Genomic DNA, 24,486 nt, shown 5'->3' on the forward strand with positions numbered 1-24,486 from the left:
GATTTCTTTGGAAGGACTGATGCTGAAGTTGAAGCTCTAATACTTTGGCCATCTGATGCATAGAGCCCACTCATTGGCCAAAATCCCTGATGCTGGGAAAGATAGAAAGCCAGAGGAGAAGGAGACAACAGAGGACGAGATGGTGGGATGGCATCATCAACTCAATGGAAATTATTTTGAGCAAACTCCGGAAGCTGCTGAAGACTAGGGAAGGCTGGTGTGCTGCAGACCATGGGGTTACAAAGAGTGAGACACAACTGAGTGACTGAGCAACAACAACTATGATCCAGCCCCTGGGTGCTTGAGCAAATGGGGACATAAAATGTAGATTTAATATTTAGTACCTAATACTGTAGATCACTACTAAAATTTAACACATTGTTTGGTATACAAATAATTGAGATGATTCTGCTGAAAAAGTGTGAGAATTGTAGTAATTGGCTCTTCTACTAACTGGGAGCTAGAAAAAAATCATATGACATTTGATCTTCAATTTTCTCTACTCTACAGTGAGATTTATAATGAAATAGTGAGAAAATTTGCTCAGTCTTGGCAGACTCTTTTCGACCCCAGGAACTGTAGCCTGCAGGGTTCCTTTTTCCATGGAATTCTCTAGGCAAGAATACTGGAGTCGGTAGCCCTTTCCTTCTCCATGGGATTTTCTCAATCCAGGGATCCAACCCAGGTCTCCTGCATTGCAGGCAGATTCTTTACCATCTGAGCCACCAGGGAAGCCCAAGAATACTGGAATAGATGGCCTCCCCCTTCCCCACGGGATCTCCCTGGTCTAGGAATTGAATTGAGGTCTCCTGCATTGCAGGCAGATTCTTTACCAGCTGAGCTACCACTCTTCCTTAATTTATATATTTAAAAAATTATTTTTAAAGGGAAAATAAATAAACATTAAAAATGGCCCCAAAGAGTCCATTTACCAATGAATTTCTACACCTGGTTTTGTCTACAAATCTGCACGTTGCCCAGTTCATCTTATTCTAACCGTACTACACAAAAGGAATACCAAAATGAAGTCTATGGCTATGAATGGAATACTTGCATCCCTCCAAAATTCATATGTTGTTATTATAATGCCCAAGGTGATGATGTTGGGAGGTGGGTTCTTGAGGAAGTCTGAATGGGGTTAGTGCCCTTGTACAAGAGGCCCTTGAAAGCTGCCTGCTCCTTCTGCCACGTGAGGTGGCAGTGAGAGGACAGCTTCGGAAGAAGATTCTCACCAAACATGAACATGTAGGTGTCACAACCATGACTTCCCAGCCTCCAGAACTGTAAGAAATAAATTCAAATACTTAGAGTCTGCTGTTTTTTCATGTCAGCCCAAATGGACTAAAACAAATACTCCTCCATATTCCTTTGCTGGTGCTTCATCAAAAAATCAAATTCCGAAAAAAACCAAAAGATTCACTTGCAGCCTAGCTACTACCTCCTTCACTTACAGATGCAGAAGTGTTGCTCTGCATTTGCATCTGTAGCAGCAAAACTGCCTCAAGTGAAACAGCTCTGAAGGGCATCCCAGCTCCTGAGCCCCAGTTTATGGTCCTCTGTGGATTTTGTTGCACCACGTTGCAGTTTAACTTCTCCCTGCACCCATTCTTGCTTCCTTCCCTTCCTCAGAGGTATTGTCCCTGAGAGCATTTTCCAGGCTGCATGCACGTCTCAGTCTGTTTCCTGGGGAACCCAACCTAAAAAGTCTTACAACACAATTTAAAGCATCAGGGTGAATCAATGACAGAACAACTGAGCAGAACCTATGAGGGCATTTTGGTGGGACACATCTTGAGATATTGCCCTTGGTTGCCCATAGACTCTAAGTGGTGCTCGGAAGTGGCTCTGGGTGGGGGTTGTTAAAGTGCAGGCGGGGTGTTGTGGCTGTCAGGGTGGCTAGCAATCAGAGACACTAACTATTTTCTGATAGAAGAACAATGTCACAACATGAAAAACTGGTTTTGAATCCTGCACAAATTCCTCACACTGCACTGGACTGTCATGGCTGTGGAAAAGCTCTCTAACTATCTATCTTACAGTGTAAATTAAAATGGCATGAGGGGAGTTCCCTGGTGGTCCAGTGGTTAAGAGTCCACCTTGCAACGCAAGGGACACCAGTTCAATCCGTGGTCCAGCATCCCACATGCCTCAGAGCAAATAAGCCCCTTCACCACAACTACGGAGCTACTGCTCTAGAGCCTGCAAGCTGCAACTTCTGAGCCCACGTGCAGCATCTCCTGAACCCTGGGTGCCTACAGCCCATGCTCCGAAACAAGAGAAGCCACCCCAGTGAGAAGCCTGTGTACCACAACCGGAGAAAGCACCCAGGACCCAGCACAGCCAGAAGCAAGTGCATCTTCAAAAAACAATTGAAACTGCATGTGAATCAATAGTAGAACTATGAAAAGAAAGGTGATCTTTAATCTCAAAGTTTCACTTTTTCATTTGTTAATTTACTTATTTATTTATGAGCAGGAGGGGGAATTTGAGAAGAAGATGAATTGGTAATAGGAACAAAATAATTTTTTTTGCATACATGTTGCAGAGTGTAATCCACTTACTTGATTGTGGGAGAATTAAATACAATTAAAGCCTTGTCTTGAATTTGATTCAGTCCTAGGAGCTGGCTGGAGAAGGCAATGACACCTCAATCCAGGACTCTTGCCTGGAAAATCCCATGGGTGGAGCAGCCTGGTAGGCTGCAGTCCATGGGGTGGCTACGAGTCAGACACGACTGAGCAACTTCATTTTCACCTTTCACTTTCATGCACTGGAGAAGGAAATGGCAACCCACTCCAGTGTTCTTGCCTGGAGAGTCCCAGGGATGGGGGAGCCTGGTAGGCTGCTGTCTATGGGGTCACACAGAGTCGGACTCGACTGAAGTGACTTAGCAGTTAGGAGCTGGCTTCCAGGGAGCAAGTCCATTTGCCAGTGAATAAGCAGCTGCTAAGTCACTTCTGTACAATGTCATGAACCTCATTCCATAGTTCATCAGGCACTCTATCTATCAGATCTAGGCCCTTAAATCTATTTCTCACTTCCACTGTATAATCATAAGGGATTTGATTTCGGTCATACCTGAATGGTCTAGTGGTTTTCCCTACTTTCTTCAGTTTAGTCTGAATTTGGCAATAAGGAGTTCATGATCTGAGCCACAGTCAGCTCCTGGTCTTGTTTTTGCTGACTGTGTAGAGCTTCTCCATCTTTGGCTGCAAAGAATATAATCAATCTGATTTTGGTGTTGACCATCTGGTGATGTCCATGTGTAGAGTCTTCTCTTGTGTTGTTGGAAGAGGGTGTTTGCTGCTCAGTGCATTTTCTTGGCAAAACTCTATTAGTCTTTGCCCTGCTTCATTCCATATTCCAAGGCCAAATTTGCCTGTTACTCCAGGTGTTTCTTGACTTCCTACTTTTGCATTCCAGTCCCCTATAATGAAAAGGACATCTTTTTTGGGTGTTAGTTCTAAAAGGTCTTGTAGGTCTTTATAGAACCATTCAACTTCAGCTTCTTCAGCGTTACTGGTTGGGGCATAGACTTGGATTACTGTGCTATTGAATGGTTTGCCTTGGAAACGAACATTCGTGACATTGTACAGGAGACAGGGATCAAGACCATCCCCATGGAAACGAAATGCAAAAAGCAAAATGGCTGTCTGGGGAGGCCTTACAAATAGCTGTGAAAAGAAGAGAAGCGAAAAGCAAAGGAGAAAAGGAAAGATATAAACATCTGAATGCAGAGTTCCAAAGAATAGCAAGAAGAGATAAGAAAGCCTTCTTCAGCAATCAACGCAAAGAAATAGAGGAAAACAACAGAATGGAAAAGACTAGAGATCTCTTCAAGAAAATTAGAGATACCAAGGGAACATTTCATGCAAAGATGGGCTCGATAAAGGACAGAAATGATATGGACCTAACAGAAGCAGAAGATATTAAGAAGAGATGGCAAGAATACACAGACGAACTGTACAAAAAAAGATCTTCATGACCAAGATAATCACAATGGTGTGATCACTGACCTAGAGCCAAACATCCTGGAATGTGAGGTCAAGTGGGCCTTAGAAAGCATCACTACGAACAAAGCTAGTGGAGGTGATAGAATTCCAGTTGAGCTATTCCAAATCCTGAAAGATGATGCTGTGAAAGTGCTGCACTCAATATGCCAACAAATTTGGAAAACTCAGCAGTGGCCACAGGACTGGAAAAGGCCAGTTTTCATACCAATCTCAAAGAAAGGCAATGCCAAAGAATACTCAAACTACCACACAGTTGAACTCATCTCACAGGCTAGTAAAGTAATGCTCAAAATTCTCCAAGCCAGGCTTCAGCAATATGTGAACCATGAACTTCCAGATGTTCAAGATGGTTTTAGAAAAGGCAGAGGAACCAGAGATCAAATTGCCAACATCCACTGGATCATGGAAAAAGCAGGAGATTTCCAGAAAAACATCTATTTCTGCTTTATTGACTATGCCAAAGCCTTTGATTGTGTGGATCACAATAAACGGTGGAAAATTCTGAAAGAGATGAGAATACCAGACCACCTGACCTGCCTCTTGAGAAATCTGTATGCAGGTCAGGAAGCAACAGTTAGAACTGGACATGGAACAACAGACTGGTTCCAAATAGGAAAAGAAGTACGTCAAGGCTGTATATTGTCACCCTGCTTATTTAATTTATATGCAGAGTACATCATTAGAAACGCTGGACTGGAAGAAACACAAGTGGGAATCAAGATTGCCGGGAGAAATATCAGTAACCTCAGATACGCAGATGACACCACCCTTATGGCAGAAGGTGAAGAGGAACTCAAGAGCTTCTTGATGAAAGTGAAAGTGGAGAGTGAAAAAGTTGGCTTAAAGCTCAATGATTCAGAAAACTAAGATCATGGCATCTGGTCCCATCACTTCATGGGAAATAGATGGGGAAACAGTGGAAACAGTGTCAGACTTTATTTTTGTGGGCTCCAAAATCACTGCAGATGGTGACTGCAGCCATGAAATTAAAAGACGCTTACTCCTTGGAAGGAAAGTTATGACCAACCTAGATAGCATATTCAAAAGCAGAGACATGACTTTGATAACAAAGGTCCGTCTAGTCAAGGCTATGGTTTTTCCAGTGGCCGTGTATGGATGTGAGAGTTGGACTGGAAGAAGGCTGAGGGCCGAAGAATTGATGCTTTTGAACTTGGTATTGGAGAAGATTCTTGAGAGTCCCTTGGACTGCAAGGAGATCCAACCAGTCCATTCTGAAGGAGATCAGCCCTGGGATTTCTTTGGAAGGAATGATGCTAAAGCTGAAACTCCAGTACTTTGGCTACCTCATGCGAAGAGTTGATTCATTGGAAAAGACTCTGATGTTGGGAGGCATTGGGGGCAGGAAGAGTAGGGGACGACAGAGGATGAGATGGCTGGATGGCATCACTGACTCAATGGACGTGAGTGTTGGTGAACTCCGGGAGTTGGTGATGGACAGGGAGGCCTGGCGTGCTGCGATTCATGGGGTCGCACAGAGTCGGACACAACTGAGCGACTGAACTGAACTGAACTGAAGTCACTTCAGTCATGTCCAACTCTGTGCGACCCCATAGACAGCAGCCCACCAGGCTCCTCCGTCCCTGAGATTCTCCAGGCAAGAACACTGGAGTGGGTTGCCATTTCCTTCTCCAATGCATGAAAGTGAAAAGTGAAAGTGAAATCGCTCAGTCGTTTCTGACTCCTAGCGACCCCATGGACTGCAGCCCACCAGGGTCCTCCATCCATGGGATTTTCCAGGCAAGAGTACTGGAGTGGGGTGCCATTGCCTTCTCCAGTGAATAAGCAGAGTGTCTGTTAAAGATCCCTGTAAATATGAAATTATGGAGGTCCTATAGTTACACTTCAAGAATTTGGGGTCAGCTATTTCAAAAGTCAGCAAGGCTTGTTCTGGAGCAGATGAGAATAGTTTATTTTCTATTATTTATCATTTTATAGTGAAAAAAGAAGCAAAAAATAAGCATGTGTCAAGCTTATCTGGCATGTAAATTTTATTACTAATTTATGTGAAATTTCTTGGGAACTGCCATATGATACAAATACATCTATACTGTTTCATAAGAAACTTTTTGTTCATAATAGAGTTCCTTTTGCAAAACACAGAGTGTAATCCTGAGACTGCTTGTTCTAGTGAATATATAAATGATGATAAATGTAAATACCTCTTTTATAAAGAAAGGTACACCATTGTCGCCTGTTAGGTAGTAAGTTAGGCAGGAGCCACAGGGGTTTGTCTAGCCAAAAGAGATTCTAGCTGCTCTAAACCCACCCCCCACACACTCCAATGTGGCACAAGAGAGCTCACAGATATGCTACAAAATAACCAAACGGACTGTTCCAATTTTGCCTGTGTACCCTAGGCACCACACAATGGATAAGACTGACCACAGTGGCTTCTCCAATTCAGGCACATGCATCCTTGATGCACAGCTGTGTCTTCAGGTGACCTTGGGTAGCCAGGAGCCCATTAAGGGTTCACAAATATTCTATACGGACACACATCTGATTATAACAGACTGAATTATGGGAAAGGCATGTGCATTCAAGCCTGTTGTTACATAACTTGCAACTGCCAATCAAATCTATCAGTCCATGACCAACTAGATACATATGTAAAAGCCCTGTTTGAACACACCCATACCTCATCATTCCAGTGCCAGTGCCTCTCTTGGCTTGGCCCATCTCTCCCTTGAGGTGTCCTTTCTGTTCTTTCTTCAATAAACCCAAGGACAGTGCTTCTCTTGGCTTGGCCCGACTCTCCCTTCAGGTGCTCTTTCTGTTCTTTCTTCAGGAAATCCTGGGCCAGTGCCTCTCTTGGCTTGATCCACCTCTCCCTTCACATGTTCTTACTGTTCTTTCTTTAATATATTTGTTTTGGCCACAGGTAAGAGTTCAGAGTTTTCTTTGTGTTCTTCCCAAGGACTGAGATGCACAGGGGAGGATCCTCTTTCAGTTCAGTTCACTTAAGTCACTGAGTCTTGTCTGACTCTTTGTGACCCCATGTACTGCAGCTTGCCAGGCCTCCCTGTCCATCACCAACTGCTGGCCTTTACTCAAACTTGTGTCCATTGAGTCGGTGATGCCCTCCAGCCATTTCATCCTCTGTAGTCTCCTTCTCCTCCTGCCTTCAATCTTTCCCAGAAACAGGGTCTTTTCAAATGAGTCACTCTTCCCATCAGGTGGCCAACTTTGGAGTTTCAGCTTCAACATCAGTCCTTCCAAAGAATATTCAGGACTAATTTCCTTTAGGATGGACTAGTTGGATCTCCTTGCAGTCCAAGGGACTCTCAAGAGTCTTCTCCAACACCACAGTTCAAAAGCATCAATTCTTCAGTGCTCAGCTGTCTTCACAGTCCAACTCTCACATCCATACATGACTACTGGAAAAACCAAAGCCTTGACTAGATGGGCATTTGTTGGCTAAGTAATATCTCTGCTTTTTAATATGCTGTCTAGGTTGGTCATAACTTTTCTTCCAAGGAGGAAGTGTCTTTTAATTTCATTGCCGCAGTCACCATCTGCAGTGATTTTGAGCCCCCAAAATAAAGTGTACCACTGTTCTGCTGTTCCTCATCTATTTACCATGAAGTGATGGGACTGGATACTATGATCTTAGTTTTCTGAATGTTGAGCTTTAAGCCAACTTTTTCACTCTCCTCTTTCACTTTCATCAACAGGCTCTTTAATTCTTCTTCGCTTTCGGCCATAAGGGTGGTGTGATCTGCCTATCTGAGGTTATTGATATTTCTCCCGGCAACCTTGTGCTTCATCCAGCCCAGAGTTTCTCATGATGTATTCTGCATATAAGTTAAATAAGCAGGGTGACAATATACACCCTTGATGTACTCCTTTTCCTATTTGGAACCAGTCTGTTGTTCCATGTCCAGTTCTAACTGTTGCTTCGTGACCTGCGTACACATTTCTCAAGAGGTAGGTCAGGTGGTCTGGTATTCTCATCTCTTTCAGAATTTTCCACAGTCTATTGTGATTTACCACTGTGTTAAAGATGGGGAAAGGAAGATACTAAGTTGAAGAGCTTGCCTTGAGGGTAATATTATCATGATTCCAAACATACAGGTCAGTAAGTGAGCAAACTGCTCAAGGTGGCCCAGATAGAAGAAGTACAAGATTTTGAGAGGGTGACCAGCAGGAAGGCCAGGGTCTCCAAACAGAGGAAATAGGCTGTAAGTGTCAGAAATTTTTTATCTCTCCTAAGCAGCAGGAGGAAGCAAACTACAAGTGTTAGATTTTTTCCCCTTCTCCATACAAATTTAAAAAGAGGTGTCTTTTAAAATTCTGTGTTATCATAAGGACACCTGGTTCCACCTTAACTTGACTTTTCTCAAACCTTGAGTTTAGCAATGTGCTTTAGTTGAATGGTTCTATGAAGACCTACAAGACCTTTTAGAACTAACACCCAAAAAAGATGTCCTTTTCATTATAGGGGACTGGAATGCAAAAGTAGGAAGTCAAGAAACACCTGGAGTAACAGGCAAATTTGGCCTTGGAATATGGAATGAAGCAGGGCAAAGACTAATAGAGTTTTGCCAAGAAAATGCACTGGTCACAGCAAACACCCTCTTCCAACAACACAAGAGAAGACTCTACACATGGACAGCACCAGATGGTCAACACCAAAATCAGATTGATTATATTCTTTGCAGCCAAAGATGGAGAAGCTCTACACAGTCAGCAAAAACAAGACCAGGAGCTGACTGTGGCTCAGATCATGAACTCCTTATTGCCAAATTCAGACTTAAATTGAAGAAAGTAGGGAAAACCACTAGACCATTCAGGTATGACCGAAATCAAAATCCCTTATGATTATACAGTGGAAGTGAGAAATAGATTTAAGGGCCTAGATCTGATAGATAGAGTGCCTGATGAACTATGGAATGAGGTTCATGACATGGAACAGGAGACAGGGATCAAGACCATCCCCATGGAAAATAAATGCAAAAAAGCAAAATGTCTGTCTGGGGAGGCCTTACAAATAGCTGTGAAAAGAAGAGAAACGAAAAGCAAAGGAGAAAAGGAAAGATATAAGCATCTGAATGCAGAGTTCCAAAGAATAGCAAGAGATAAGAAAGCCTTCTTCAGCGATCAGTGCAAAGAAATAGAGGAAAACAACAGAATGGGAAAGACTAGAGATCTCTTCAAGAAAATTAGAGATACCAAGGGAATATTTCATGCAAAGATGGGCTCGATAAAGGACAGGAATGGTATGGACCTAACAGAAGCAGAAGATATTAAGAAGAGATGGCAAGAATACACAGAAGAACTGTACAAAAAAGATCTTCACAACCCAGATAATCACGATGGTGTGATCACTGACCTAGAGCCAGACATCCTGGAATGTGAGGTCAAGTGGGCCTTAGAAAGCATCACTATGAACAAAGCTAGTGGAGGTGATGGAATTCCAGTTGAGCTATTTCAAATCCTGAAAGATGATGCTGTGAAAGTGCTGCACTCACTATGCCAGCAAATTTGGAAAACTCAGCAGTGGCCACAGGACTGGAAAAGGTCAGTTTTCATTCCAATCCCAAAGAAAGGCAATGCCAAAGAATGCTCAAACTACCGCACAATTGCACTCATCTCACACGCTGGTAAAGTAATGCTCAAAATTCTCCAAGCCAGACTTCAGCAATATGTGAACCGTGAACTTCCTGATGTTCAAGCCGGTTTTAAGAAAGGCAGAGGAACCAGAGATCAAATTGCCAACATCCGCTGGATCATGGAAAAAGCAAGAGAGTTCCAGAAAAATATCTATTTCTGCTTTATTGAATATGCCAAAGCCTTTGACTGTGTGGATCACAATAAACTGTGGAAAATTCTGAAAGAGATGGGAATACCAGACCACCTGATCTGCCTCTTGAGAAACCTGTATGCAGGTCAGGAAGCAACAGTTAGAACTGGACATGGAACATCAGACTGGGTGCAAATAGGAAAAGGAGTACGTCAAGGCTGTATATTGTCACCCTGTTTATTTAACCTATATGCAGAGTACATCATGAAAAACGCTGGACTGGTAGAAACACAAGCAGGAATCAAGATTGCTGGGAGAAATATCAATAACCTCAGATATGCAGATGACACCACCCTTATGGCAGAAAGTGAAGAGGAACTCAAAAGCCTCTTGATGAAAGTGAAAGAGGAGAGTGAAAAAGTTGGCTTAAAGCTCAACATTCAGAAAACGAAGATCATGGCATCTGGTCCCACCACTTCATGGGAAATAGATGGGGAAACGTGGAAACAGTATCAGACTTTATTTTTGTGGGCTCCAAAATCACTGCAGATGGTGACTGCAGCCATGAAATTAAAAGACGCTTACTCCCTGGAAGGAAAGTTATGACCAACCTAGATAGCATATTCAAAAGCAGAGACATTACTTTGCCAACAAAGGTTCGTCTAGTCAAGGCTATGGCTTTTCCTGTGGTCATGTATGGATGTGAGAATTGGACTGTGAAGAAGGGTGAGTGCTGAAGAATTGATGCTTTTGAACTGTGGTGTTGGAGGAGACTCTTGAGAGTCTCTTGGACTGCAAGGAGATCCAACCAGTCCATTCTAAAGGAGATCAGCCCTGGGATTACTTTGGAGGGAATGATGCTAAAGCTGAAACTCCTGTACTTTGGCCACCTCATGTGAAGAGTTGACTCATTGGAAAAGACTCTGATGCTGGGAGGGATTGAAGGCAGGAAGAGAAGGGGACAACAGAGTTTGAGATTGCTGGATGGCATCATTGACTCGATGGATGTGAGTCTTGGTGAACTCCGGGAGTTGGTGATGGACAGGGAGGCCTGGCGTTCTGCGATTCATGGGGTCAAAAAGAGTCGGACACGACTGAGTGACTGATCTGATCTGATCTGATCTGTTTCAAGTTAGTTCCTTCTAAGACTCAGAACCAACATGACAAATCAGTATGATTTACTCATTCAGGTGTTTTCTTAAGCTATATTAATGAGACTGTATTTGCTTGGAAACCTGCCTTTCTTCAAGATTCATGTCAATCATTTTATGGTCCAGGACAATTGACATTGTGCCAATGTTATCTCAAAATGCATGTTGTGAGTGAGGGGCCTGATGCCAGTCTCTGAGTTTTGAGACATTTCCTTTCTCTAATTAGTCGACTGCTAGTAGCTATATAACATTCCACTCAGGTCTTCAGGGGCGGGTGGAGGGGGCACTCTTTCTGCTCCCTTCAGATGTCTATATCAGAAGCTTACTCTATCTCTTTTATACTTTAATAAAACTTTATTACACAAAAGCTCTGAGTGATCAAGGCTCATCACTGACCCCAGATTGAATTCTTCTCCTCTGGAGGCCAAGAATCCTGGTGTCTTTCAAGGCTCAGCAACAATCTTTTAATTTGATGCCAGACAATTTGGCAACAGAGTCCATGCTCTTAAACATTTTATCATACAGTTTCTTAGGATTTCTATGTTTATACTTTACATTGTTATAGAAGTAGACATTTCTTTAATGAATGTACTTTTTTCTTCTGGAACATGAAGAATCTGCTACCTCTTAAAGAAGCTTTTGAGGTTCTTGGATCTGATATGCTCTTTCAAATGAATTGTGGAATATGTTCTGTGGGAGAAATACTAATTGGATTTACATTGGAAATATTCCTTCATATAGTTGCAAGATACTATTTGGTAATTATTGCATTTTCAAATACAAGTGTTTTTTTTTTAATCAGAATTCTGAAGTAAGTCTGAAAAAGAAATTAAAAGTTGGAAGCAGTCTAAAGATGCATCTTCAAAAATCATACCTGCCAAACACTTCTTAATTAGCTCTGCAGAAAAATCTATTCTTTTTTTAAAATTAATATCTAAGATTTTAATTTTAGTAATTACTTTTTTGTCAGGAAGTAAGATTTACTGATGGGTCTGAGTGAGGAAAGGACAGGGCCCTTGTCCAGGGGCCCTTTATTAGGGAGAAATCTATTCCTAATTGTTAAATAGATGAGGGAATCCAAGAAGTTCTAATAATATTATATTTAGAGCCAGCATGTATTTCAGTTATGTACTTTTTAAAAATTTCTGTGCACACTAAGAAAATGAATTTGTTAAAAAATTTTCAAATATAGCTTAATCACAAAGCAGCATTTAATCCTTTCAGACAATCTAACTCATTTGATCACTGCTGTTGTTGTTTAGTCACTAAGTGGCATCTGATTCTTTTGTGATCCAATGGACTATAGCCTGCCAGGCTTCTCTATGAAGTTGTTCACAACTGAACAACTGAACTGAACTGATGCGTTATAGTCCATGAGGTCACAAAAGAGTCGGACAAGACTTGGCAAATAAACAGTAACAACAAAAACAATTTGCCTCTCAATTGAAGATTCAGTTAGGGTTCTCCCAACCTGCTTGTAGTTATCTCACCCAAGTTGCAGTCCACAGTACCTAAACTATTGAGGACTGAGAACAGAATAGACTGATAAACTGCAAAGAATAGTTTCAATATACGTAGCACTATTTTGACATTGGCATCACAACGTTTCCATGAAAAACCTTGGAGAATTCATACTGTGGAGTGAGGTAAGGCAGAATTTTTTCTGTATAACATGCACAAATGCATAAGTTCATAAATAGAAAGTATAGTTGAAGTGCAAGCAAAGATGAAAATGAGTCACTATGACAAACCACCTGACACCCCACAATGCCCAAAACAATCGCTTAGAAAACACAAATTCCAGACACTGAATGTTAAGAAAAGTTGAAAGCGTATCAGGCAGTCCACACAAACATTCTGAATACCACTTCTTTGCTATTAATAGTTCAGTCTGTCTTGCACAGCCTTGGGAGAAAATCATAAGAGTTGGTTGTCACAGATGCAAGAGCAGAAGAGTTGGTTATGGGGTGGATTCATACAGGATCTCAGCATTGGCAAGACTTGTATGTATCTTCATGATGAACATAGGAGAAAGTGACAGTAGAGAGAAAGGACATCTTGTTTCTCCTTATTCTTGCACTGAAGTCTAAAATAAAAGGAGAGGTAAAAAAACAGAAAACTGAGGAGAAAAAATTAAATGTGTTTGTGTGCTGAAGAGAGGGTAAGGCTTGAAAGAGGCTAAATCTACCCTATTACTACACACTGCTAGAGGGGAACTGATGAAGCAGGATTCACTCTGATACAACCTTAGGGGTGTTAGGGATTGACATGTTGCTGAGGAAGAAATACTCCTTGCAGAGTTTGATTTGACCAATGAGTAGTGTTCTAGAATGTCAGCTGGTAGCCCAGTGTGGATAAACAAATTGAATAATATTCTGTTGACATTAGGGAAAGGATATCAGGTTGCTCAGAAACAATAAAGTAGTCAAAACTGTCGGCGACACTAAAGAGAAATGTATGTGGCCAGTAAGTTATATTTATTTAACTTTGAGAACTGTACAACACACAAAAGGATGTATAATATTTAAAAACTATAGAAACAACTTTGTTGGGCCTGAAGGGAGGTTAATAAAATCTTTTAGATATATCCCAGAGGGCAGGTGTGCATTCTCATTTCTTTATATCATCCCATGTAAAACTGGCTATGGAAATATCCAAAAGCCTTCTTAACTCACTGAATATTTAAATCAATTTTTCAAAATGCCCAGACTTGTCCACCACTTAAATGATGCCTTTCATTGCTCTTCATTTTTTTTATTAGATGTTACAGAAGATTCAGCCCATCTTTTCTGTATTCTACATAATTAACATTTGCTCAGATCTATGCAAACATCTCTTTGGAGTTTTCACTCAATATTCTGTTAGCTAACCTGCATAAGCTGCTCTTCAATAATGATTCTCAGGTTTCCACTAAACCCACTGTTTGATCCTAGAGGAGATTTTTAATCCTTTCAATGTACAAATCTTCACTAGTATGAGCTAGTGTTTAATCTGAGGGTAAGTTAAGCTTCTAAATGTTCCATCCATCTGGTTTCTTACAATGTTTGTAAATTAAACATTAATCCATTTTGTGAGATTGGCATAGCCTTAAAGATAAAAATCAATAGTAATAGACTTGTTATTTAAATTAATAGCTCAGTCAAGAATTTCTGAATGTATAACATGAGTTTTCATTAAACTAAATACTTAAGGGGTCTTTCCCCTATTCTTTCTAGATCAATCTGCAGAAACACAAGTTTAAAAAAAATAATAGTGCTGCATCAGTGATCAAAAGCATTGTTTTAGTTGTCTCAGTTCTCTACCAAACATGATACGGTTCATGTAGTGAGTAAGAATGTTAGTAATCTTCTTTCCATGGAACTTTCAAAGGCTTACTGAAATCTTAGCTTTCTAAGGTTTTGGATGGTACAATAATTGTTCAAAATATTAACTAAAGGTAAAATGGAAGAAAGGATTTAGAAAGTCCTGTATAGTTGTGATGTAGTAACTGGCTTCTCTTCCTCACTCCAAATAATCAATTCATCTTTTCTTTTTATGTCTTTTGAGAGCTCAAAAAATTGAGGTAACTTGGGGCATATTATTTCATATCATTTCAGACTGTACCATTTTATATTTCCTATGTCTGTCTGCTAGGGGACATAAAAGCTATGAAAAGTCAGAGCGGTGAGCACAAATAAAACCAAGATCTTGGTTTCTTAATACCAATCTCTAGTTACAGAAATCAGGAGAAATGACTGATTACAGAGATGAAGCAAAGAAAATACAAGTGAGATTGGAACATCTTATTATACCAGAAAGAAAAGAGGTATACAAACAGTCTTGGGAGACATGTCAAAAGGACCCCAGAATATTGATGATGAAATATTGCATCTGACCAATTCTGGAACAATTTGAATCTTAAATCCTTTCTTCCATTTTGCCTTTAGTTAATATTTTGAACAGACACATACGTCACAGTGGTAAGATAATACCTTATTTCTAAAACTGGAAATAAGTTTACAGACTGATTTATAATTATAGCATTACCAATTTTTTTGTATTTTATACTAAAATAATAAAAGACAATCTAATGTTCTATATTACCATTTTTATCCCAACTTCGTGGCATGCCCCCAGACTCCTGGGTTCTTTCCCATTGATACTAATTCAGGGTGCAGGTGAGAGGTCTGGTTTCTCACTTGGGAGTGTGGACTGTAATGTATGAGGTGTAATACTTGGGCAATAGTCCTGATTATTGATAATGTTACTGGTCCTCTGAGCACACAAGCCCATTGTTTTCCATTGGTCAGACTGCACGTATCTGACTAGTTTCCCGCTTTTCATTTAAGTTCTTTTTTGTGTTTTCTTTATTGCAAAGAAATCCTTCACTGAAGTCCATGGTAAATAATCCCTAAGGGGGACTTCTCTGGCCATCCAGTGGTTAAGACTGTGCTTCTACTTCAGGGGGCACAGATTTGATCCCTGGTTGGGGAACTAAGATACAACATGCATGCCATCTTAAAGGTCCATCTTAAAGGAGGACATGCCATTTTTAGTTGCAAGGTTCCCCCTTTCTGGAAGTGGTCCTTAGGGTGGCCCTACTTTTTCCACACACCATTAACTGCCTTCATAAATGCCATTACTCCAAGGTTCAAAGATTTTAAATGGAGAGAAAGACAGTTTGCTTAAGAAGGGGATTGCCCCCATTTCCTTCTCTAACCATCCCATTAAAAGGCAGAGGACAAGAGAACAAAGGGGTAGCTTAGCATTTCTATCATCCTCATAGAAACTGATGAGCTCTTGCTATGGGGCTTAAATCAAATTAACATTCTGGGATAGGCAGAGTTAGGAATCTTCTCCCAAGAAGTTTCCCCATTCTACACAACTCTGCATGTGTTTGCCTTCCAAGGCAAAAAAAGGTAATTAAGGTTACTAATTAGCTGACATTGATTAAAATTGGGGGACTATCCTGGCTTATCCATTTGGACTCAATGTGATCTAGTGAACCTGTGGGGCAGAAGAGGAAGGTGAAAGGAAAGTCAGCAAGATTTGAAGCACAGGAGGGATTCAAGAGGCCATGGCTTGCTAGAAGATGAAGGGGCCACCTGTCAAGTAAACAGTTTTGCAACCACAACTAACTAAATTCTTCTAACAACCTGAATGCACTTGGTAGTGGGTACCCACCAGAGTATTCAAAAAGAAATAAAATTTGGCCAACTCTTTGATTTCAGCCTTGGCGATTTTAAGCAAAGAACCCAGCCATCATGCTGGACCTTTTGTCTACAGAACTCAGAGATAATAAATGGGTGATATTTTAAACCATAGGCTTGTGATAATGTGTTATGTAGTAATACAAAACTGCTGCTGCTGCTAAGTCGCTTCAGTCGTGTCCGACTCTGTGCGACCCCATAGACGGCAACCCACCAGGCTCCCCTGTCCCTGTGATTCTCCAGGCAAGAATACTGGAGTGGGTTGCCATTTCCTTCTCCAATGCTTGAAAGTGAAAGTGAAGTCACTCAGCAGTGTCCGACTCTCCGCGACCCCAACTAAAGCTCACTATATTTATTATTCAACACACTTCAGTGATTTAGCTATTGTCAATGTCACCATTAAAACTGCAGTGTCCAGAAACTATCAGTCAAACAACTGATATGAGGCTGAGCTGTGAACGTTCAGGACCTGAGATTATGTAGAATTAATAGATAAGAACTACTTACGGTTCATGTGAAGAGGAGCCCTGGTGTCTAATTGCATTTCTATGAATTACTAATTGTATGGCAGGTTATTTAATCTAAGTTTCAGTTTCCACAGTTGTAAAACATTGGGAATTAAAATATACTGTAAGGCCAGGTACAGCATTCTAGGATTTCCCTGGTGGCTCAGATGGTAAAACATCCTCCTGCAGTGTGGGAGACCTGGGTTCGATCGCTGGGTTGGGAAGATCCCCTGGAGGAGGAAATGGCAACTCACTCCAGTAGATTTGCCTGTGAAACTCCATGGACAGAGGAGCCTGGCAGGCTCCTGTTCATGGGGTTGCAAAGAGTTGGATACAATTGAAGGACTTTCACTTTCATACTATTCTAAAGCAAGCATACTTGGGAATCAGTTCTAAGCACAACTGCAAAATTGTTTGTCCAAATTTTATTACCCCCCAAAATTTGGGATGTCATAATTTGACACCTTGTTTATCACTTGACTTCACTTTCCCACTTGTTCACATTCTTTCATTTGTCTATAGTCATTTTAGTGACTGCATAATGCTTTTAGGTGTAGGTTTCAATTTCCTTGAAGACAGAGACCAGTTTTTTGTTTCCATGTGACCTCAGGATCTAGAGCAGAGTGAGCAGCCAGTAAATGCTTATTCAATGGAAATAAATAGTTCAATTGTTCTTATCATATCCTAATAAGATCACAGGATTGCCAATGCATAAAACAGTTACCCACAAAGATTCTATATCACTGTAGTTAAAATTTTTTTTTATTAGGATATAGTTGATTTACAATGTTGTGTTAGTTTCACATGTACAGCAAAGTGAAATCAGTTATACATATACATTGGATTGGGTTAAGTCACTCAGTCATGTCTGACTCTTTGCTACCCCAGGGACTGTAACCTACCAGGCTCCTCTGTCTATGGGATTTTCCAGGCAAGAGTACTGGAGTAGGTTGCCATTTCCTTCTCCAGGGGATCTACCCAACCCAGGGATCAAACCCGGGTCTCCCACATTGCAGGCAGACGCTTTACCATCTGAACCACCAGGGATGCCTTACATATACATGTATGCACTCTTTTTTGCAGGATTCTTTTCCCATGTAGGTTATTACAGAATATTGAGTAGAGTTCCCTGTGCTATACATCATCACTGCACTTTTCCTGAAAATGATTACAGTTAATGTAATTCACCACATATTATTCTTCTCTCTTGCTGGCATGTTCTGTATTGTTGACCAGTATGAACGTTATTCTTAAAGAGATATGAAAACCAGACCACCTTACCTGCCTCCTGAGAAATCTGTATGCAGGTCAAGAAGCAACAGTTAGAACTAGACATGGAACAACAGACTGGTTCCAAATCAGGAAAGGAGTACATCAAGTCTGTATATTGTCACCCTGCTTATTTAACTTATATGCAGAGTACATCATGAGAAACGCTGGGCTGAATAAAGCACAAGCTGGAATCAAGTTTGTCGAGAGAAATATCAATAACCTCAGATATGCAGATGACACCATTCTTATGGCAGAAAGTGAAGAAGAACTAAAGAGCCTCTTGATGAAAGTGAAAGAGGAGAGGGAAAAAGTTTGCCTAAAACTCAACATTCAGAAAACTAAGATCATGGCATCTGGTATCATCTAGAAATTTACATTTTAACAACCAAGCTATTCATCCTAAAACATGAGAATCAAAATAATGCCAAAGCACTGTCTTGATTTCATTGAATGCTTATCTCAACCTACAGAGAAGCCTTTGTGGAATGTTATTTGGCACCCAGGTTAGATCCTACTAAACTTTTGGAGGGTTCCTCACTCCTGGTGAACTTCAGTCAACATCTATTGAGAACTAAGGACTGAATAGATTGGCTGATAAACCACACAAAGAATGGTTTCAATAGAGGTAGATGGAGAGCATTCTTTTGACATAAGCATCACAAATTCTCCAGTAAAAAACATAGAATACTCAGAGCCTAAGGAGAAGGAAATGGCAACTCACTCCAGTGTTCTTGCCTGGAGAATCCCAGGGACGGGGGAGCCTGATGGGCTGCCATCTGTGGGGTCGCACAGAGTCGGACACGACTGAAATGACTTAGCAGCAGCAGCAAGGAGTATAGTAAGGGAGAATCCATATTGTATAATATGCACAAATGTAGAAGTTCATAAGAAGAAAATGTGATTGAAGTGAAAAGCCAAAATGGCAGTATGAGTAACTATCACACATTTTCTGACACCCCACATTGTCACCCCAAACAGTCATTAACAGGCAATAATTTCAGAGGCTCTGGATGCTGTGAAAAGAGGAAAGTGGCAGGCAGCCACACATTCTAAACATCACTCTATTTTTTGCTAATTTAGTTCATTCTGTCTTGCACAGTCTCAGGAGAGAGCATTATAAGACCTCTCAGAAACAATGCAGAAAGAGCAGGGAATAGGATAGATACATGTAGGAGCTCAGGATTGGTGAGACATAAATAGTTTGTCTTTCCGTGATGAATATAATAAAAGATAATGACTATATAAAGAGAAAGGAGATCTTGTGTCTCCTTACTTTTGTATGGAAGCTCAAAAGAAAAGGAGGAAAATTAGAAAACTGAGGAGAAAAAGTACATTTTTACATTGAAATGAGGGTGAGACTTGAAAGAGATCGAGTCTACCCTATTACTACTCACAGATGAACTGATGAGACAAGATCCCTTCTGATGTGATTTCAGGGATGTGAGAGACTGATGTGTTGCTGAGAGAGATATATTCTGTGCAGGTTGTCTTGGTCAATAGGTAGCTTTCTAGTGTGTCAACCAGTAGCTCAGTTTGGATAAATAAATTGGGCAAAATTTTGTTGACTTTAGGAACATATCAGGTTCCTCCAGAAACAAACAAAAAAGTGGTCAAAAGGGTTGGAGATATTAAAGAGGTCTACATGTAACCAGTAGTCATATTTACTTAACTTTGACAAACTGTACAGCACACAAAAGGATGCATTTGAAAGCTATAGCAACAGTTTTGTTGGTCATGGAATGCTTAGTAAAATCTTTTAGACCATTCTCAGAAGACTGATGCTCAATCTCCAGGCTTTTATTTGCACTATCCCATGGGCGCCCCTTGTGGCCCAGGTGGTAAAGAATCCGCCTGCAATGTGGGAGACCTGGGTTCAATCCCTGAGTTGGGAAGATCCCCTGGGGAAGGGAAAGGCTACTCACTCCAGTATTCTGGCCTGGAGAATTCCATGGACTGTATAGTCCATGGGGTCGCAAAGAATCAGACACAACTGAGTGACTTTCACTTCACTTCACTTCATAAGGGCTTCCTAGGTAGCACTAAGTGGTAAAGAACCTGCCTGCCAGTGCAGGAGACATGAGATACAGGTTCGATCCCTAGGTTGGAAAGATCCCCTGAGGAGGAAATGGCAAACCACCCCAGTATTCTTGCCTGGAGAATCCCCATGGACAGAGGAGCCTGGTGGGCCAAGGTCCATAGGGTCACAAGGAGTCAAACAGGACTGAAGTGACATAATATCCAGTTCTCAGTCCAGCTTGCTGAGTTTCATTCATCTTTAGAAGCTTACAGAGTCGCCAGGATTCACTATAAATTGTATCAAATCAATCATCTATATAAATCAGTAGAGTAGTGACACTACAAGACTGTTAACATCTCACATCCTTTTAGATTACTGATGCTATTTTTGTGAAAATAGATGCAAAAAATCCTAAAACCATTGTAAGCAAAACCAATGTAGCGATGTTAAAAAAAAAATACACCATGACAAAGGTGGGCTTAGTTCAATAGTCAAGGTTGGTTTGAAAAGTTTCATTCACATTGCTAGAGTATAAGAGAAAGCCTGTATTATCAATTCAATAGTTGCAGAACAAGCATTCAATAAAATTCAGCAGCCATTCATGCAGGCAACTGTTAGCAAACTAGGGAGAAAAGGGAACACTTTTAACCTGAAAAAGAGAATCTACAAAAACTGCCACAAACATCACACACCTGTGCAACATTTAGTGAAAAATGTTTTCAAAGATGTTTCTTCACAAAAAAAAAACAAGAACAAGACAAGACTGCCTGCTGTCCTTAGTTTTATTCAACACTGTGTAAGAAGACATGCTGCTAAGTCACTTCAGTCGTGTCTGACTCTGTGCGACTCCATAGACGGCAGCCCATCAGGCTCCCCCGTCCCTGGGATTCTACAGGCAAGAACACTGGAGTGGGTTGCCATTTCCTTCTCCAATGCATGAAAGTGAAAAGTGAAAGTGAAGTCGCTCAGTCATGTCTGACTCTAGCGACCCCATGGACTGCAGCCTACCAGGCTCCTCCATCCATGGGATTTTCCAGGCAAAAGTACTGGAGTGGGGTGCCATTGCCATGCTACACGATAATAAAACAGAAAAAGAAGTGAAAGCTCTTTTTTAGTCTTGAGCTCTTAATTAGTCTATACTTTAAAAGATAAAGCGTAAGAGAGAAGACTAAGGAAGAAGAGACAGGGAGCCTCAGAAAAGTGTATGAAGGGAGTTTACTTGAAGTACAGGAAACAGAAAAGCTGAAGGATTAATCTGAATCACTGTCTTGGAATCAGAATCACCACAGCTCTTCAGGTTGAAAAGGAAGTAAGAGGCCATGATACCACCTTTATTAATGTTAATGTAAAAATAAAAATAAAACAAAAAACTTGGGCAAATTCATTGGTACATTTAGAGTGGTTCAGTTCAGTTCAGTCGCTCAGTTGTGTCCAACTCTTTGCAACCCCATGAATCGCAGCACGCCAGGCCTCCCTGTCCATCACCAACTCCCGGAGTTCACGCAAATTCATGTCCATCGAGTTGGTGATGTCATCCAGCCATCTCATCCTCTGTCATCCCCTTCTCCTCCTGCCCCCAATCCCTCCCAGCATCAGAGTCTTTTCCAATGAAAAGACTGCCCCCACCTCTTCGCATGAAGTGGTCAAAGTATTGGAGTTTCAGCTTTAGCATCAGTCCTTCCAAAGAATACCCAGGACTGATCTCCTTTAGAATGGACTAGTTGGATCTCCTTGCAGTCCAAGGGACTCTCAAGAGTCTTCTCCAACACCACAGTTCAAAAGCATCAATTCTTTGGCGCTCAGCTTTCTTCACAGTCCAACTCTCACATCCATACATGACCACTGGAAAAACCATAGCCTTCACTAGACGGACCTTGGTTGGCAAAGTAATGTCTCTGCTTTTCAATATGCTATCTAGGTTGTTCATAACTTTTCTTCACACAATAGACCATGACAAGAGACCATCCCCTCTCATCTTCTCTTCCCACAACCCATATTATTTGGCACCAAAAGATCTCAAGAACAAAAAAGCTAAAGTATGTCATAGAAATAAGTTATGAATATTTTGCATAAACAAAAATATTTTCTTCAAATATTGTTCTCCATCCCTACTCATCCACATTCTTTGAAATGTGATTATTATAGTCTTTCTGATCTTGTCTTATGCATTAAACCAATATATATGTAAATTAGATCATCACAAACATTGCTTGCAGTGTTATTATATGTGTTGTGCTTAGTCACTTAGTCATGTCCAACTCTTTGAGACGCTATGGACTGCTCCCCTGACAAGCCACCCCCCATGCTCCTCTGTCCATGGAATTCTCCAGGCAAGAATACTGGAGTGGGTTTCCATGCCCTCCTCCAGGGGATCTTCCCAACCCAGGGATCGAACCCATGTCTCCCTCATAGCAGGTGGATTCTTTACTGTCTGAGCCACCAAGGAAGCCCAATATAACATATAGCAAAAACTCTTTTATGTCAGCACACAAAATTCTATTCTTTCATAATTTCAGGGTGGCAGAAGAATATATAGCATGTACTGGTGGACAGGTAGGTGGCAGCAAATAAACACATCAAATTGCAAATTGCAATAAACATTCTTATAGATCCTTGTACGTTTTTGGTCTCTGGTGAAATATTTCCCTGAAAGTGGAGTTTTCAGATTAAAGGGTCCAAATATTTTATATGTTGGTAGGTATTATCTATTTGCATTCTAAAATCTATCAATCTGCATTTCATGAAGTACTTTGTTCACATCTTGCCAAAGATTGACATTATCAGTCTATGCTAATGTGCTAGATAAATACAATGCTATTCTTGAGTAATCTGAAGCCCTTTTTTTCTTGTTAAAGTTTGAGCATCTTTTTTTTACATTTTTGGGCCTTCATATGTCCTTTATATCCTTTATTCATTTTTCTTTAGCCTGTCCTTTATTTGCTTTTTTATTGAAGTATTTATATACGGGCAAATATTGTTCTAATTAACAGTTTACCTTTAAAAATTGTTCACTGCTTTTAATTTTATAGAACCAGTCTATTAATCTCTCCTTCATAACTTCTGGCTCTTGAGACACCCAAAAATACACCTCCTCCACAAATATGCAAATTCTCTTCAGAGTTTCTACTGAACTTTTATATTTAATTATAAGTTATATCTGATACTATATGTGATTTGAACTATGACTGTTGCATGATATTTGCCAAACTGGCTTGCCAATGGACCCAATATATTTTAAGCATTTGCTTTTTACATATTATTTTGAACTCTACATTTTGACCATACCAATGTTCCTTAGTTCCTGCCTCTAAGGTTGCATTTTTATTCCTAAAATTGGTAAATCTGTTTAATATGTGGCAGTTCTTCACTGTTTTCAATATTATACCTGGTAAGGCAAATTCCCATCAATTTAGATTCTGAGTAGATTTGATTAAAGATATATATTAATTCTGGAACATTCACTGCATTGCAATATTCCACCATTCCTTCCAGCATCATTGTATCACTGTTTATCAAGTCTATTTTCATGCGCGTTGTATGTGATGTATTTTATATGCTTCTACACATCTTTTCCTGAATCTTCAGTTGATAATTTTTTTATTGATAGTAAAAACTGGAAAATTTTCACCGTCATATTTCTATTCAGTTACTACTGTTTTAAAATAGCGACATTGATTTTGTTACACTATTTTAGTTGGCTCCATTAATCTCTTTTTTAGTTTTATTAATTTGAATATATTTCATTTAAGAAAATACAATTTTTGCTTTCCTTTCCAATCTTTGCACTTCTTTTCCTTCTCTTTCAGTGGTTAAAATCTGCAGAAAAAAAATACAATAACACAGATTATGACAAATGTCCTGGACTCTAGTACTCTTAGTATCTTCTCTTGGTTTTGTTTTGTGTTGTTTTGCAATTGGTTTTTGAGGGACATAATGCTGAGAAATACATTTTTGTTATCTTAGTTTACTTAGAGTTTTACTTGTAGTTTTGTTTTACTATTCAGTAGAGGTTTAATTACATAAAATGCCTTTTTAGGCAACTCAGTGTACCGTGTTCTTCCTGCCATGCTTTAATCTAGAGTGAAATGAAATCCACTAATAATTTACTAATGTTCTATTCCTGGGATAAATCCTACTTCCTTATAGTAGAGTTCTTGTGTTAACAAACAGCTGGAATAGTTTTGTTAATTTTAACTCAAGAATTGTTGCTGCTGCTGCTGCTAAGTCACTTCAGTCGTATCCGACTCTGTGCCACCCCATAGACGGCATCCCACCAGGCTCCCCCGTCCCTGGGATTCTCCAGGCAAGAATACTAGAGTGGGTTGCCATTTCCTTCTCCAATGCATGAAAGTGAAAAGTCAAAGTGAAGTTGCTCAGTCGTGTCCCACTCTTAGCGACCTCATGGACTGCAGCCTACCAGGCTCCTCTATCCATGGGATTTTCCAGGCAAGAGTACTGGAGTGGGGTGCCATTACCTTTTGCTATTTAAAAAACACACTTTAATATTCCATAATTGTTCTATTATTTGACTGTAGAATCACTAGAAATCTAATGTTGCAGATTTTTTTGAATCT

At 40.4% G+C, this 24,486-nt stretch overlaps 1 pseudogene; it reads left to right on the forward strand.

Annotated features, from left to right (window-relative positions):
* Positions 1-24,486, forward strand: part of LOC102414746 — a 37,463-nt pseudogene that overhangs the window by 2,173 nt on the left and 10,804 nt on the right.

Source organism: Bubalus bubalis, chromosome 10, assembly GCF_019923935.1.
Source record: "Bubalus bubalis isolate 160015118507 breed Murrah chromosome 10, NDDB_SH_1, whole genome shotgun sequence".
Taxonomy (NCBI): domain Eukaryota; kingdom Metazoa; phylum Chordata; class Mammalia; order Artiodactyla; family Bovidae; genus Bubalus; species Bubalus bubalis.